At 40.3% G+C, this 17,386-nt stretch overlaps 1 protein-coding gene across 2 annotated transcripts in view; it reads right to left on the bottom strand.

Moving 5' to 3' along the window:
• LOC149158954 (uncharacterized) overlaps positions 1–11,778 on the bottom strand; it is a 292,431-nt gene extending 280,653 nt beyond the window's left edge. The window contains exon 1 of one of the 2 annotated variants that reach the window (XM_089436378.1): positions 11,494–11,778. The gene's annotated coding sequence lies outside the window, so the exon portion shown is untranslated. The remainder of the gene's footprint in view (positions 1–11,493) is intronic. The other variant, XM_089436377.1, reaches the window with a different exon arrangement.
• Between the last annotated feature and the right edge of the window lie 5,608 nt (positions 11,779–17,386).

Below are 17,386 nucleotides of genomic sequence, written 5' to 3'. Positions count from 1 at the left end.
GACAGTAGGCAACAAGGGACGCGGTGTGAGGGCTCAACGGAGGGTTTTGGCGTATCCGCAGAGGATTTGAATGGCAGAAAGTGCGTGGAAAGGGAGGTGGAGTCAGGTATGATGGCAAGGGCACGGCAGAAGAACAACAGGAGGTGGAAAAACAGATGCAGGGATCATGATTGGTAGCAGATGGAAGGCGTGTGGGTACGTTGGGAGTCGGGCAATAGTGTGGAGACAATAAGGCACAGGTAATGGTGGCAGCGCAGTCGCAAGGCGGAGCAGGAGCCGACGGGATCACGATAGCGGAGTCGAGGGCGATAGACAAGGCAATGGCACGATGACGAAGGCGGACAAGATTTTGATGGCAGTACAATGGTTATCAGTGATAAGGGCAGAGAGTGGGTGACTACAACGTAAATGATACGCACAACAAAAAGAACCTGGGATGGATGCGTGAACCAACACAGGCGAGAGGATTCGACTGCTCTGATACCAATGAAGTGAAAACTTCCAGATGCGCAAAGAAATATATATATAAATATTTATTAATAATGAATTGACAGGGGACGATTGTTTACATTGGGGGTTCCTAGTTTATATACCGCCATGGGCACCCTTTGGGGAAAGGGCATGATCTTATGATCATGCCCTTTCGTCTAATTTAACCTAAAATTAAATACTAACTAATTTTTTACATAACATTAGCCTGAACTCTTATCTCTGTGAGTCAAAACATGCAAAGGAGTTATCCCAGCAAAGGAGGATAAGATGGATCACAAGGTGAGTGAACAGCATATGAGGATAGATATTCTGAGAATGTTTCAAATCAGAATTAATTTCAATCTGTCTATTTCAGCAGTTTCAAACCCATGCAAGCTCATGGTCAATGGTAGTGCTATTCAAGGCAAATGTGGTTGCTCCATCTGGAATGATGCTAAGTTGCTTATCCATATGCATGATGAGTATCTGGAGGAGGATTAGAAAGCAGCTAGTAAGGAGAAATGTTACTATTTCTGGACAGCATGTCAAGTATTTCATGGAGTCATAACTGAGCCTTATCTCTTCCTATTTCCAGTTGACTAGCATATATACGAGGCACATGAGTTTGAAGTAAAGGCAGGCTTCCTATTGTGGATTTGTCTTTATCCATCATTATCTAGAGAACTTACTTACACAGGGAAAACAGACTGCGTTGGGGTTGGATTTGCAAAGAGTTGATCTTTGTCTTTGATATTCAATCTCTGTTTTACTTGTAATCATCAAAAGGCATGGATAATGAATGAAGGTTGGGCACCTGGTCTACAGATTTCCTCTCTGTTTTGTGTATCGATCTCTATTATTGATGTTTGCAGCCTTCTCATTCAAATCTGATTAAGTCAATTTTATAAGATTGTGTGGGTCTCTCTCCCTTGGTTTTAATGGAATTGTTATGAATATGAGCAGTTTTCCTTCACCACAAAGGTTTGTAGCGTAGGACAATTGCCCCTGATATGAGTTTGAGTGACCAGGATAGGACTATGTTTCCAAAATTGATCGTAAGGTTCAGGACATATCAATCCAATGAGATCAACATTGCAAACATCGTGTTGGCAAATATGTCATTGAGGGTCTAAAAAAAAACTATCAACAATATCAGGGAAAATATTGGAAAATATCAGCAAACTTAAAATATATATATATATATACACAAAAATATTCATGTTTTAAAAAATATTAAACATCTAAAGAAACCCCCTCGCTCTAGTCCTATTATGGGCAAATGCAACAAGCTATAGCAAGTAACCCCTTTGTTCTTAATCCCCTGCTTTCACTTTTCAAACTGAGCTAAAAAAATCAAAATTCACTAGGCTCAGCCAATATTTTCCATTTGCAGGCAATATAATGCTCAAATATCGTGATATTTTCGAAATATCATAATAAAATATCACGATATTTTCAAATTTGGAAAAAATTGTGATTTTTCGCACAATAATATCACCAAGCTAAGAGAATCGCAATATATCGCAGTGTTGGCAATATATCACCAATATTTGAAACACTGAATGAGATTCATCTAGAGTGGATGCCTCATTGGAGTTATCCATCTGTAACAAACACTTGCTTTGGTCCTTATTTGACTCCATGACCTGATCACAGGCACTAGTTTCCCAGATCCATCATGAATTGGTATTGTCTTATTTTCTATGAGTTTCATCTACTTAACTGTCTAATTCATATTCTTTGGCCCCGTCAATAGACCATTGATAGGACTTAGGGATATACCCTAGTGTTGTCACAAACCAATCCAAAGTGAGAGGTGCTCAAGAGCTAACAACAATTTTCTATGTCAAGTCCTCAAAATCAATAAATAATCTACAACAACTTTGATGAGGTATGCCTATTGAAGATCTTCCATCTCATTTGGAAACTCCACTAAAAAAGGAATCCCTTTCCATTTCAAGTTTAAAGTGCTACTGCTTGTATGGGTGGAGAGAGCAAGTGGTTGTGTTAAAGACAAAGAAGATCTCACCTAGTGGCTCCATGGTTGAAAGGTTGGGACAGTGTCCATGCAATGATTTCTTTATATTCATCATGGATTCTCAAATGGAATGGTGGACATCGGAGTACAAGGCCAAGTTGCATGAGTTCACATGTGTTTGAAGAAAGGGAGATGAGTCATTTGGGAACTTCATGTTAAATTCATTAAGATATATTTGGCAGTTCATCCATCATATAAACCAATGATGGTTTTTGCTATAATGATCTATATCAATGCTCTTGCTCTCCATCCAAAGTTCAACTCTTTCTTTAGGAAAGTGCAACCCAAAGACTTTAAAACAGTGTAAATTCCTATTAAAAACCTAGAAAATTATCATTGTGTGTGCAAAAGAAGAGGTTGATCAAGATAACAATGATATAGCATGTGATGAGGAAGTAAAATATTTTGACCAGCAACAACAGTGTTTTACATAAAAATCTTCTGATATTGTTGGGTCAGAGCACTTGTGATGATGCAGAGCATGCACGAAATCCCATTTGCAAGATGGATATTGTGTTTTTCAATAGATGGCACAATTTTTCAAGGAAGATGATACTTACATAAGAGTCGACAAAGTTGATCCTAGTATTGTTCGAGGTCTGATTGGTGACGTTGATCAAATACCAAAGGATGATAATGATAATGATAAAAGATTTCCTTCCCCTCTTTCTTATGAATCATGTGAAGTTTTAAAGAAAATAAGGATTATAAAATTTGTACAACCACAAGCATGCAACGCTAACATGGTCAAATGGGAGGAATGAATATGACCACACCGTGGAGGATTTGTCTCGGAATGAACCCACACAAGAAAAATAATAATAAAGGTACAAGATAAGACAGGGAAGGTATTATGAACCATGGTTCTCACTCATGGTCATGGACTCATGCTCCTCCTCACCATAACCAAGAACCCAAATGTTGTTGTTGATCACCTGATTCCACATTGTCTCCATAGCTAGCAAGCAAGAAACAAGTCGAAGACAAAAGGAATTGCTATAGGTATGGACTACAATATTCTTGTCATATTTTACATGGTTGATAAACTAAAGAAGGAAAGGGAGACAATGGAAGAAACTCTACCTAAACCTCATAATAGAGGCAAACCCCCCAAGAACAGAGCTCATGGGGATTTAAAGTCCAACATGGAAGGGAAGAGGACCTACTCCACTCGTTAGAGTTCGAAAGCTTTCTACATTGCAAGTGGATTTTCAAATAGGCACAAGGCCAATACCATTCAAATGTTGGACAATCTAAAGGATAAGGTCAGGGCGAAAAGGGAAGCAACAATACCAAACACATCGACAAGGAATTGGATAACATTGTTTTGGACACTTGGTTCTCAAGGAGCTTAACCACCAGCTACTGCCTGACATTGGATTTATATTGGCATACCAAGGAGTCAATTGCATGTCACATGGACACAACCTCAATGAAAGACAATTCTAGTCTAAACATCATTCTTGATGAATTACACCAACTCAATGATAAGGGCCGTCACATCCTCATGACCATTCAGGGCTCCAAAAAGGGACTAGAAGAGATTAAGAAACTAGGTGTGTAGGAAGATTCTAATGCTACAAATGCAAACCCAAAGATCAAGGCAGGAGCCAACAACTAGTACCCCATCTTCCTAGCAAAAACGGATAACTAGCACAACAGTCCTCTGGCTCATATCACTCTCTAAGATTCTCGTTTTTATGCTTTCTACTTTCTATTATGTTAGCTTAGGTTATGGAAGGTAGGGTCCAGCCCATATCTACCACTATCTAGATGCTAGAAGGCAAGGTTTAGCAAACAATAAAACTATTCATGTTTATTTTGGTTGGGACATACACAGATTTAGCAAACAATCAACTATTCATGATATTTTTTGTCATGTTATGCACAATCTTTCAAGTTAGCACAAGTGCTAACTAAGAAAATCAGTTGGGGTTTACCTAGCCAAATTTCCAATTTGAAAGTGAATTTTATTGTTCATATGAAATTTGAATAGCTAATCCTACACTTACAAAAAAAAAAATTAAACATGTGTGTTGATTAAAATAATGAATAGAACATGAGGAGGCACAAAATATCATGAAGTACGGTAACATCTATGCAACCATAACTTGCGCATTGTATGCCAAGATGAAATATTTATAAAATATGTTGTGTCAAACCATGTTCAATATCAACTATCCAAAATATTGGTAGTGATCCACATACCCAATGATATATGCAGCCTCATGCCTAACATATGGGTGAAGGAGGCGCAAACAAAAGAAGACTTCCATCCTTAGGCTGAGTCAATGTTGCGGGGGAGCGCCCCCCCCCCGGATCTCGCTCCCAATCCGCGCTCCGGGCGGGAGCGACTTGGGAGCGCGTCGAGAGCGCGCTCCCGTAAAAAAATTTGTGCTCCCTGCCTATTTCCAAAGCGAAGCAGGGAGCGTTGCTCCGGGAGAGATTTTTATAACCCGGGAGCAATCAGGGAGCGATTGCTCCCGGGTTATAAAAATCGCTCCCGGAGTGACGGGAGCAAAACGCGTGAACAAACAAATAAATAAATAAAATAAAATAAAATATATATATATATATTGTGGAAAATTTGTGAGGGAGGGTTAAATAGACCCTCCCTCATTCCATTTCATCATTGTGAGAGTGAGATTGAGATTGAAAGAGGGAGATTGAGAGAGAGAGTGAGGAGCAAGGAGAGAGTGAGAGAGAGCAAGGAGAGAGTGAGGAGCAAGAGAGAGCAAGGAGTAAGGAGCAAGAGAGTGAGAGAGCAAGAGAAAGCAAGGAGCAAAGGGAGATTGGACGCCAAAGAGGTGGGCTCTACAATATTGAATAGAGTGTCTAGCAATTTTTTTTTAATGTTTATTCCTAAATAAATAAATAAATTTTTCTCTATTTCCCATTCCCATTCCCATTCCATTTTTTAAAATTTTGCAGATTCAAAACTTCAAATTTCAAACATCATGGTTATATTTCTTGACATTTTCTTCTTCTTGGTTCTTTTTTCGGTTATTATGGTGCTGAAGAGTAGAAAAATGAGGGTTGAAATTGAAAATGAAGAAGGGGATGAAGAAGGGGGACATAGTGGATTTGATGAAAACCCCGATGAGGAGGAGCTGGAGGAGGGTGAACATGGGTCAGCTCAAAAAACTAAACAAGACCAAACCCCATTGTGGAAATATGTTAACAGGCCTGAAGCAGGAAAAGGGGTGGAACCACTAAATTTCTTTGCCCCCATTGCAACAATAATTACATAGGTTCATACACCCGTGCCAGAAAACACCTCTGCGGGAAAATGCCATGGGATGGAGATAAACAAATAGGAATCAAAACTTGTACAGGTGTCTCAGTAGCAGATAGAGCCAAATACATAAGGGAAGAGGAGGAAGCCCAATACAAATCTAAAAAATCAAAGGGTTTCTTTGAACCAAGCTCACAATCATATGCACAAAGAACTCCTTCAACATCCTCCCAAGGCAGTGGATATGGAGGCACAGGGTCACCAAGTTTAAGGTGTAGAACCATATCGGATTTCCTTGATGAAGGGTGTAGGAATCATGTGGATTCAAAAGTTTACAGGTTTCTCTATGCATGTGGGATACCATTCAATGTTCTTCGCTCACCTTATTGGCACGAAATGGTTTCTGCCATAAATGATGCCCCCTAAAGGATACAAGAGCCCTGGGTATGACAAGGCAAGAACCGTTGGACTTGATCATGAAAAAGCAAAAATATCACATTCTTTGAATAGAATGACAAGTTCTTGGACTGACCATGAGGTGTCCATTGTATCTGATGGATGGACAAATGTAAAAGGCAAGCCATTGATAAATGTTCTTGCTGTCTCTGTTAGAGGTGCCATCTCTCTTTCAGCATATGATTACTCAGACAAGTCCAAGACCGCCATCAACATTGCAGAACCATTACTTGAAACAATTGACCATATTGGGCCATACAATGTCATCCAAGTCATCACTGATAATGCTCCTAATTGTAAGGCAGCGGGAGCAATTATTGAGGATAAATACCCCAACATATTTTGGTCTGGGTGTTTGGTTCACACAATGAACCTTTTGATGAATGATATTGTTAAGAACAAAAATGAACAATACAAATGGATTGGTGATTTGTACAAGAAAGGCAAACAAATGATAAAATTTATTACAAATCATAGCAATACTCATGGCCTGATCCGCAATCACTCAAGATTGGAGTTGTTGAAAATTGCAAGGACTAGATTTGGTAGCTATTACCTCACCTTCAGGCGCCTTTTGAAGGTAAGAGAGTCATTGGCTAGCATGGTATCAAGTCCACACTGGCAAGTATTAAAGGAAAGGACTACAAATGCAGCTGACAGGCAAGGTTTTGAACAGGTGGAGGAGGCCGCTCTTGATGGTATCTTTTGGGCACGTGTGAGGCAAGTATTGGATTTCACCAAGCCCATTTATCACATGATTTGGTTTGCAGATACAGATAAACCAGTGATTGGCGAGGTGTATGAGCAGATGGATACCATGTTGGAGCAAATAAAAGATATTGTTCATAACAATGATCCCATACTGTACAAACTGATTCACGATTGTGTGTGTATACAGTGGGATAAACTTAATGTTCCACTACATTGCTTGGCGTATATCCTTACGCCAAAATACTACCCTACATCTTGGTTGGCCCAACCTGCACCAGGGGGTGGGGTTAGGGCCAAACCCCATATAGATGAAGAGGTATCCACAGGATATTTGCAAGCATTAAAAAAGTTGGTACCTGACAAGGAGGAATGTGCTAGTGTGCGTCTTGAAATAGGCAGATACTTCGGTTGCACTGGTTTGTTTGGTACCTTTCATGCAATGGAAGATAGAGACAGATTTGATGCTCTCACATGGTGGGAATCATATGGCGGCCATGGACTTTTGCCAAAATTGGCAAAAAAAGTTCTCTCACAGGTTGTAAATACTTCTTCTGTATAGAGGTGTTGGAGCACCTACAGCTTAATACATAATGTGAAAAGAAACAGACTCAATGAAAACCAGGCAGAAAGCTTGGTTTATGTGCACTACAACTTGAGGTTGTTGAGTCATTACAGTGATCGGGCTTATAAGGATCCAACATATAAAATTTGGGACAACCACCCAGAGGATGATAATTTGGAGGATGGCACTATACATCTTAAAGAACTGGAAGCGGAACTTATAAGAGAGGAAGATGAAGCAACAACCATGCCACCTCCACCATCCATTAGCAGTGCTCGAGTTCTGAGTCTTGTTCCTTTGCTGTCGCCACCTCCATCTACACTCTCACGTGGAGGGCATGTGCCTTCTGGTTCTGGTCATCGATCTGTGCAGGAGACTCCTAGAAGACCACCACGACCTGCTCATACATTAGACACTTCTCATGGCAAGGGCCACATATAGTAGTAGATAATAAATTTACAGTTTACTTGTCTTTTCTAGTTTCTATTAGTTTTCATAACTGTTGAGTCTTGACTCTTTCAAATCATAATGATATTTTTTGTAAACAATATATGACTGTGACAATTTAAGTTTGAAGTTTGAAGTTGGCAATTATAACTCATTGGTAATGATTCTGAATTATGAATATGATGCTTAGTGAAAGTTGTTTCATTTCATTTCATAATTCATTTTATAAAATTTCATTTCATATTAGCTATCATTTCTTGTAATGGTTAAACTTTAAACTTTAAACTTAGCTTACAAGTACAACTTTGGTGATCAATGATGATAAATGTTATATATTGAATTTTCAATTTTGAAAGCTTGAAGTTGAAACTTTAAAACTGATGAATCATGATTCATGAGACTCAATATGTTGTATGTTACTAACTTGTGGACGTGGTTGATGAAGATTATAACTTCTAGATGATTGATGTTATATGGTTGATAGTTCAATGATCAATCTATGTTTTTTTATGTTTTTTATATCTAATTCATGGACCACATGAATAAAAAAGCAACCAGCACTTTCTTGTATGTAAGGCACACCAACCACATTATCAGTCAGTAAGCCACTGTATTGCTTACTTTTGCTTTCAACCGTTGGACCTATACTTACGCTATTGGTTGATGGTGTTGGATGGAGGACCAGACCCTGGAGCTATTGTTGGACCAGACACCTACTTTATTGCTTACCTTTTATTTGAACCGTCGTAACTGCTGTCCCTCCATTAATGATGGAATTCACCTTTCACCAAGCTACCCTACCTATCCTGCGAATCCTCATCCCAGAAGGGAAGGACACGTAGAACCTTTCTTTTTACCCTTAGTTACTTATTTGGGGGTTGGTCACATACCACATGCGTCCAATTATTGTTTAGTGACTCGGTGGGCCTAATGGCGGGTGATAACCTCAAAGCCACGGTCGAACCTACCTGCTTGAGATATCGCTACTTGCTGGCAGAATACACCCCGGATAGAAAATGCACCGGGCAGGGCGGGCTGGATGGGAGTTATATGTATCAAAATATAAAAAATATATATATTATATAAAAATTGCTCCGGGATTCGCTCCCAAACCGGGAGCTTTTGAAAATGTCGCTCCCGCTCCTGTTTTCACTCCCGCTTCCCGCTTTCGCTCCCGCTCCCGCTCCCAAGTAACACTGGGCTGAGTGGTAGGAATAATAGAAAATTCTCTAGGTAATCAATTACTGTAACATCATCTTTTTTCTCCTCAGCCATAATCAATCAACAATTGTGACCTATGAAGAGAACATGATTATAGGGAATAAAGTCACCATTGCCAATCTGAACAGATATAAGAATGCATGTAAATATGAATATGAAAGGGAGAGGAAGATTGTGAGGAGAAGGTTTATAACATTTGCAAACAAAACTGACTAACATAAAAAAGGATACAAATGCATCAAATCCTGAGCAAATTAGTTATTTAACAGTGATTTTTTGTATTGTGCATCAAAAAATTAAGCTCAATAAGTATGACATGGTCTTTGCATCTCAACCACACAATTCAAACAGAGTCAAAATCTCCAAAAGTAGTCTCCAAAGCATGAACATATCCCGAAATTAACAAGTCACTTGAATCATTAAAAGTCTTACTTTGAATAAAATATAAACAATGTTGTTGCATGTGCAAGTCATGCACAACATGCCTTCCTTGAAACAAACGAGATGGTGAAATGGATTTCTTCCATATATGGTTTTATTTTCAAATAGTGAGGAAATGAAGTTATATGATAACCTGTATCATTTTAGTGCCCAAAATCCTATGTTACCAAAAACAAAACAGACGTTGGCATTCTTGCAGTTATAAGGTGTAGAAACAGAATAGGACAAACAACTTTGTTTTCTAAAGTGGTTTCCATTTCAAAGGCCATGAAATCATTTCTCAAGAAATGGACCTTTTCTTATGACCATCTCTCGAAAAGTGTGATGTCCTTTCTCCATTGATCCAATCTGTTTGTCAAAAACATCCTATGTTTTTCTCATATTTTGGTATGTTTCTTATAGGGAAGAAAAGATCAGATTATTTTATCAATATCCAACAAATGAGATTAAGGTCACCTAATTCTGCTTTGTATTACCCGAATAGGCATTTGGAATTATTTTTCTTTTAAGGCTTAGAGAATTGTGGTTACAACGTATATCAGTTGCCAAGCAAGCACTCAGGATTTGGGCATGGACTGCAAACACTGGGCTGAGTTTATTTTATATTCTAAACTATGCTTTCATGACAAAGAACATGTTAATTTTTGAAAAGGCAAATTTTACAATTTGGGAATCTTGTCATTATGCCTTAACCTTTGATTTATATTCTTCTGTTAATTGATTTTGTTTGTAGCTCTTTGTAATATGACAAAGAATGTGCATAGGGAGTGAGTTATTAAGTAGGCAAACTCAACCTTTCTGGTGACTCCATTTTTTCTCCGGCAAGGAAAAGTTCTGCCATGATCCACTTATTTTATAAAATTTTGACAATCTGGGTTTTCTTAAAATGTGCTAAATCTTTAAGGGCAAAGTCCCATGGTCAAAGTTCCCATCAGTCGGGTGGAACTATAACTTCTGGCAAAATTTCTACCAATTATGGGGAAGAATTTCAATCAGAAAAACCTTGAGCTAGCCCACTTATTAAATTACTTGTTGCACACAATATTAACAGGATTCTCTACCATATATAATTTTCTTTCCAACCTTCTCTGTTTGGTAGTGTTTTTGTATACAGTGTTAGATATGAATCATCTCTGTATATACAGTCTATATGTTTCTTACATGCTAAACCTTTGTATTGGGTTTCTCATATTTAGTAACTTAGCCAAAATCACTGTATACATTATCATTCACATCAAACACCAGAACTGTAGTCTCGAAATTGAATAATGGAATTACTCAGCCAACTAGTAGCCAGCAACAAGTCTGATAAGGATGCGTTTGTCCGATAATAAAGAAGAGATGACAAGTGAGGCGTTGGTTTCAAACCCAACAAAATAAACAGGGAAATATGTATGGTTAAGCACAATAAAGCTACCGACGGCCGCAACAGGGCTTGGGGTTTTATAATTTGCAAATAATCAATGCCGAAATCAAATCGTAGGTAGTCAATGCATGCATCACTTTCTTGTAACAAAATCGAGTATGCCCCTTTTATTTCCAAACATATTATTTCTTTCCTTGTTTACAGGCACAAGGGATGGATGAGGTAGCAGTCCAGTTGCAAAAAGTCACTAGATATACAGTATGCAGATGATTTGGAGGCAAAAATAAACTAGCTATACTCATGAACCTCGTAGGCACAGAGAAGTGACGCCAATATCCAACTTAATAATACCCACAAGCCAGAGACGAAAAGGAACACTGGGCAAACGGAAGGGACAATGCAAAAACTGATAGTCTATCCACATGGTAAGAATTCCTATTGACCTTGCAACATCTGAACTCAAGCAGAAAGAAAACTAACTTAACCTTACAGCATATGAACTCAAAAATGAAGAAAACCACACTTGCAGAAGGTCAAACTCTTACCAGATTTTAACCTCTTTCAGGCCACAAATCTACCAACAATCAAACGCCAACACCTGTCATAGCAAGTTCAAATCCTCCATATAAATTGGGCCAGAGATCATCACTCATAAAGAAATAACAATAAGCCCCAGAGGTCGATTTGCAAGGCTAAGGCTAACACAAAGGGGGAGGAGCCAGTGCACGGTCTTAACAACGCAATCATCCAGCAAACGTCCCTGTCCACTCCATTCAATGCTACCAGTAACGACGTGGCAGCCACATAAAATTTCATGGATATTGTTTTCTCTCTGTTCTATTTTTTCATCCCGGCTTCACAATTGCACGTGCAAAATTACATGTGGTCTGAGGCATTTCGATCCAACGGCTTTTTTATCATTTTATCGGTACCGTGTTTCGAATCTATTTATAAAATTTTATTGAAAGAATTTTAAAAATATAATTTTTAAATAAGGGGTTTAATTTTTTATTATTTTTTTTAACGAAAACAGATATAGTTTGTATTAAAAGATATCCAAACCTTGTTGGCCGGTTACATTTAGGAAGCCCATGAACCAGCTATCCTCAACATATAGAAAAACTGACTTCCTAACCTTAATATTCTGAATCTTCTTAGCTCCGTTAGTCAAGCCTATTTCCCTAATTTCCACATGCTTGTGAACACAGACAAACCGCTGAAGTAAAAGACAGTAATACATGAGAAACGGAGTTAAGGGATTGGATCCCAATCTTCAACCCCGTCTCTTATCTGGGTGCCTGCAGGAAGGAGGACTGCTTTGTTGGCTTTCGCATCCGCTTCCTTATTATTCTGCCGAAGAATGTGGAAAAAATTCACCTAAAGAAAGGAACCAACTAGCTTCCTTATTCTGGCAACCACTCTTGCTAGCCGAAAGTCCCTCGAGGACGTGTTATCCACAAGAATTCGAATCAAGGATTGGGAGTCACCAAGAATATTGGCTTTCTCAATACCAAGAACCTGTAAATGCTTAAGACCCTGCAATAAAGCCATGGCCTCAGCTTGCATGTTTGTACTGTGGCCCAGGCCCCAGGCATACCTGTTCTCTATGCAGCCATTCGCATTCCTGATGACACCCCCCGGCCTAGCAATTCCCGGATTGCCTTTGGTGGCCCCATCAAAAAACAAGGAAGAATTGTCACAATTATGGAGCCAAATGCAGAAATCGCCCTCAGCAAGCCTGATCTGCCAGTTTTTCGTAGTTTGGAACTATCTCGCCTCCTCAGACAACTGAAGGCCAAGCTTGCTCCCCCATGCTAGTTCTTGAGGATTTAAATTATTTTTTCCCAGCTTCTCAAATTTCTCACCGAGAAATTCCTTAAGCAGGCCGTTGGCTTTTGACAAAACAAGGTTACCCTTTTACGCTTTTTCTTGAAAAATTATGTGGTTGCACTCAATCCATATTTGCCAGAAAATGAATTTTGGATAAACCATCCAAGCTACCTTGAACCAGTTGTTATTGGGGAGTTTTCCGGGATAGAGATGAGCCCAATCAGCAAAGTATCCAGCAATCGAGTTTGGCAGACGAACAGAGGATCCCCATGAGGAAAACGCATCAGCCCAAATACTCTTGGCGAACCTGCATTCAATCAATAAATGAGTGGCATTTTCCTCATTTTCCAGACAAAGATTACATCTGGAAGGGCCCAGGAAGCCTTTCTTTTTCAGTCTATCCTCAGTTAAAATGTTGTTGTGGCACAACAGCCAGTTGAAAAAATCGATTTTTGGCACACATTTCTGCCTCCAGAGTCCTCGCCAAGTCGCTAGGTAGCAAGGGACGTGGGGAATTTTTCTTAGTTGTGCATAGCCTTGTGCAACAGTATAAGAACCAGTTAGAGAGCCCCAGCCTCTCTTGTCTTGTTTCCTGATGCTCATCAAGCTCATTCCCTTCAGCTTAGTCAGCAGGAATGACCACGCCTGATCTAGAGCATCCAACATTTGAGGCTTCTTCCAGCCTACCCACGAATTATCCTTCTAGCTAGAAATATCCCACAAAGTTTTGATGCCACTGTTTAACGTCCAGCTTCGAAGCTCAAAGAGCTCTTGGACTTCACCCAAAGGTTCTTCGCTCATGATTTTATCAGTCCAAATATTAATGAGCTTGCCATTACCCGAGATCCAATAGGAATGCTTTTGTATCAGTGGTAAGGCCTGCATGCAAAGCCTGTGAATTTGAGAGCCTTTGCTGGTGTGGGTGAGGTCATCCAAGCTTCGTAGCCTCTGACCCCTGAAATATTTCTTCCATAACACCTTTTGGGCCCAACCCAGTTTCAGAGCTATTTGTCTCCACAGAATCTTAGCCCCCATAGCAATATTTTGAGTCCTCAGATCCTTGAAATTCAGACCTCCTTCTAGCAGAGGTTTGGCAACTTTGTCCCAACTGACAAGGGGGATCTTCCTGTCATTTTGCTTGCCTCCTTTCCAAAAGAACCTTCGAATCCATTCCTCCATCTTCTTGAGGATGCTGGAGGGAGCCAACATGGCCGAGAATTGGAAGATGGGCAGGCTAGATAGGACAGACTTAATAAGCATTGTTTTCCCTGCAAGGTTCAACCATGAGAAGCCCCAAGACTGAATTTTTTTCTTAAATTTCTCGACCATTGGGAGCCAATCTTTACTGGAGTGCCTCCTTTGGAAGATAGGAAGGCCCAAATAGATGAAGGAGTTCCAAGAAGCAGAGCCAGCGAAACCCATACATCTGGAAATTGAGGAGAGCTCGTTGTTGGAGATATTCCAACCATAAAAATGGCATTTTCCTTCATTTAGTTTGCTGCCCGAAGTCCCACAGAAATCGTCCAACACTTTTCTGAATCTGGAGGCAGAGTACACGGAGGTAGCACCCAACAAAAGAGAATCATCAGCGAACAATGCATGGTTGATATCCTTGACACCTCGAGCGATCCTAAGACCCATAATTTCTTGGTCTATCTGGCACTTTTCTAAATAAAAACTCAGAACTGAAGCTTGCAAAACAAAAAGAAGAGGAGAAAGAGGACAACACTGTCGCAGCCCTCCAGAGGCTTTAACGAACTTCGTTGCTCTTCCATTCACCAAAGGGGCAATCCAGGGCTCAGAGATACATGCCTGGACCCATCTGATAAACTCCTAACCAAACTCAAACTTGTGCATCATGCCAAAGAGAAACTTGTGACGAACTCGGTCAAACGCATTAGCAAGGTCCAGCTTGATGACCATACTTTTTTCTTTTTGCTACAAGCTAGAATGAATCGCCTCTTGCACAAGGATTATGTTGTCCACGATTTGTCACCCCTGAACGAACCCCCCTTGGTTTTCAGGAATAATGGAGGGAAAGAGGGCCTTCAGTCTGTTGGCAATCACTTTTGTTATGAGCTTGTAGCCAATGTTGCATAACGAAATCTGACAAAACCTGTTAAAGGTGTTGGCTCCCTTCTCCTTTGGAATGAGGGCAAGAAAGGCAGAATTTGTGCTTCCTCCAATTTTCTAGCAGCGCTGGGATTTGGATACCATTCTATACAAATCCTTATTCACTATTTGCCAACAGACTTGAATGAATCTAGCAGTGAAGCCATCCGTACCCGGGGCTTTGTCTGGCTCCATTTCATAGAGAACAACCTTTATCTCTTTTCTGGTGACTTTAGCTTCCAATTGTTGATTCGTATTTGAAGAGATCTTGGAGGGGACAACATCCAAGAACATAGTGTCCTGGCTCATTCCCTCGACTTCACTATATAGTTTCTCAAAGTGGGAGAAGGCAGCCCCTTTGATGTTTGTAAAGTCCTTACGGGTAACGCAATCTTCTTTTATTTTAGAAATTGTGTTGAAGGACCTTCTAGCTTGGGCTTGTTTGTGGAAGAAGGAGGTTTTCCTGTCTCCTGCTTTCAACCACAGGCTACGTGATTTCTGCCTCCAATATTCTTCCTCTTGCAGACAAGCTTTGTGGAATTTTTGCTACAGATTTCCTTCTATGGCTGTCGATTCCTCCGTGGGTTCCTCCTCTTCCATCTGCAGTTGGTGCTTCTCGAGGGAGGCATGGGCCATCCTCCTTTCATTAGCCAGATTTGGAAGAGTTTTAGCCCAGCTTTTCAATGCAGCCTTTACTCTTCTTAATTTTTCTTCCCAAACAAAGAAAGGGGACCCTGTGACAAGCCGATTCCAGCTCTCTTTAACCTTATCCATAAAGTCTGGATACCTTATCCATAGAGCACTGAATCGAAAAGGAATGGGCCCAAAATTTCTATGTGCTGAGAGTTCCAGCTTTATGGGTTTATGATTCGAAATACTGCATGGCAGGATGAGCATCCTAGCTTCTAAACCAAGGAGTAGATAGGAACTTTGAATAAGAAATCTATCTAATCTCGCAGCAATATGGCCAGGGCCAATTCTTTTATTTGACCAAGTATACTTACCTTTCAGAGGTTTGATGTCGAGCAGATCCCAATCTTGCATGATATCCTCCACCCATTCCCTCGCTGGGTCTCTTACTATGCTGCCACCTCTCTTCTCGGAGGAGCTTAGGGTTATATTCAGATCCCCTGTGATAATAATATTTCTCAATGTTTCTTCCTCAACCATGAGTTTGATTGAGTCCCAACACTGCTTCTTTTCCCCTGCGTTTACCGACACATACACATTAAAGAGGCTAAAGGCCTCCCTTGTTTCTCGGCTTATGAGTTGCATAAGCTGCCAGTGTGTCTTATGCTTTCCATTGACCAATTCCAACTTGTCTTCATTCTAGAGAGCTCCCAGCCCTCCCGATGCACCTCGGGCTCAGATAGCTTGCCCTCCACTTTTTCTCCATAGGTTCCTGCTTACTTGGAGGAAGCTCTTCTCCTCCAACTTAGTCTCCTAGATCAGAAGGATATATGGGGTTTCTATTCTAATCAAACTTCTCATTGCTTCTTCTTTTTGCTTGCTCCCCAATCCCCTGCAATTCCAAGAGACAATATTCATTATTTACCTTTCTAAGAATGGGTGGCCCCTTTGGGCCCCTATCCATGGCTTCTTGTAATCTTCGGTGTCTTTGCTAACAGCTTCTCCAAAATTGGTTGGTTGCCTTGGAGTTTGTCTTTATATGTTTCTCGCTTTCTTTTTTCTCAATTAGTTTTCCTTCCCCTTGTCAATCTGCGGGACATTGTTTGGGAATCTCCTATTTCTCATTCCTCCTCAGATTCTTCCGAATCTAGGCCTTCCTCTTTCATATTTGTAGCCCTTTCCTTAGGGCTTACTACTGTGCTCTCACCTTGCCCGGAATTTTCAAGGATCTCTTTCTCATTTGCCTCCTTCTACTGCTGTTTTGTTTCATGTATTTCGATTGAGGTAGAGGAAAGAGGGGTGAACACATTCTCTTATGCCTTTGGTTGGCCACTAGAAGAAGGCTACAACCCTTTTCCTTTTGTAGCTCCAAGAGGGTTTGAAAGTTTAGGGTTAGCCCTTGACCTTTTGACCTGCTTCCATCCTTCTTTCTTTCCTTGCACCGCCTCTTAATTTTTTGTGCAGTTCTTAGCAAAATGTCTGTATTCCTGGCACTTGCGGCACTTGAAAGGATGTTGCTCATAGTCAAGTTTTTGCACATGAGTCCAGCGTCCTACATTTATCTTTATAGCCTCCGACAGTCCCACTTCTAGATCTACTTCAACACAGATCCGAGCGCAGTCATATTGATCCTTGGTGTTTGCGCGATCTATGAATTTGCCCAGCGCGTTGCCAATATCTTGAAGGGAGTCCCAGTTCCAGCAATGCACAGGAAGATTCAGAAGCCTTACCCACACTGGAATTGTCGATGGAACATCTTCAGCTGGATCAAAATCGGGATTCCATATGTTCAAATAGAGACCTTGAGGACCCATGAAATAGGGCCCGTTCCTGAAGATTAGATCCTTGTCTTCTTTTGAAATAAAC

The sequence above is a fragment of the Pinus tabuliformis genome, chromosome 5_2, assembly GCF_031772625.1.
Source record: "Pinus tabuliformis cultivar Carrire ecotype Pingquan chromosome 5_2, CPIR1, whole genome shotgun sequence".
Lineage (NCBI taxonomy): Eukaryota > Viridiplantae > Streptophyta > Pinopsida > Pinales > Pinaceae > Pinus > Pinus tabuliformis.
Note: the sequence above shows the minus strand (reverse complement) of the source record. Positions and strands in the feature narration are given on the sequence as shown.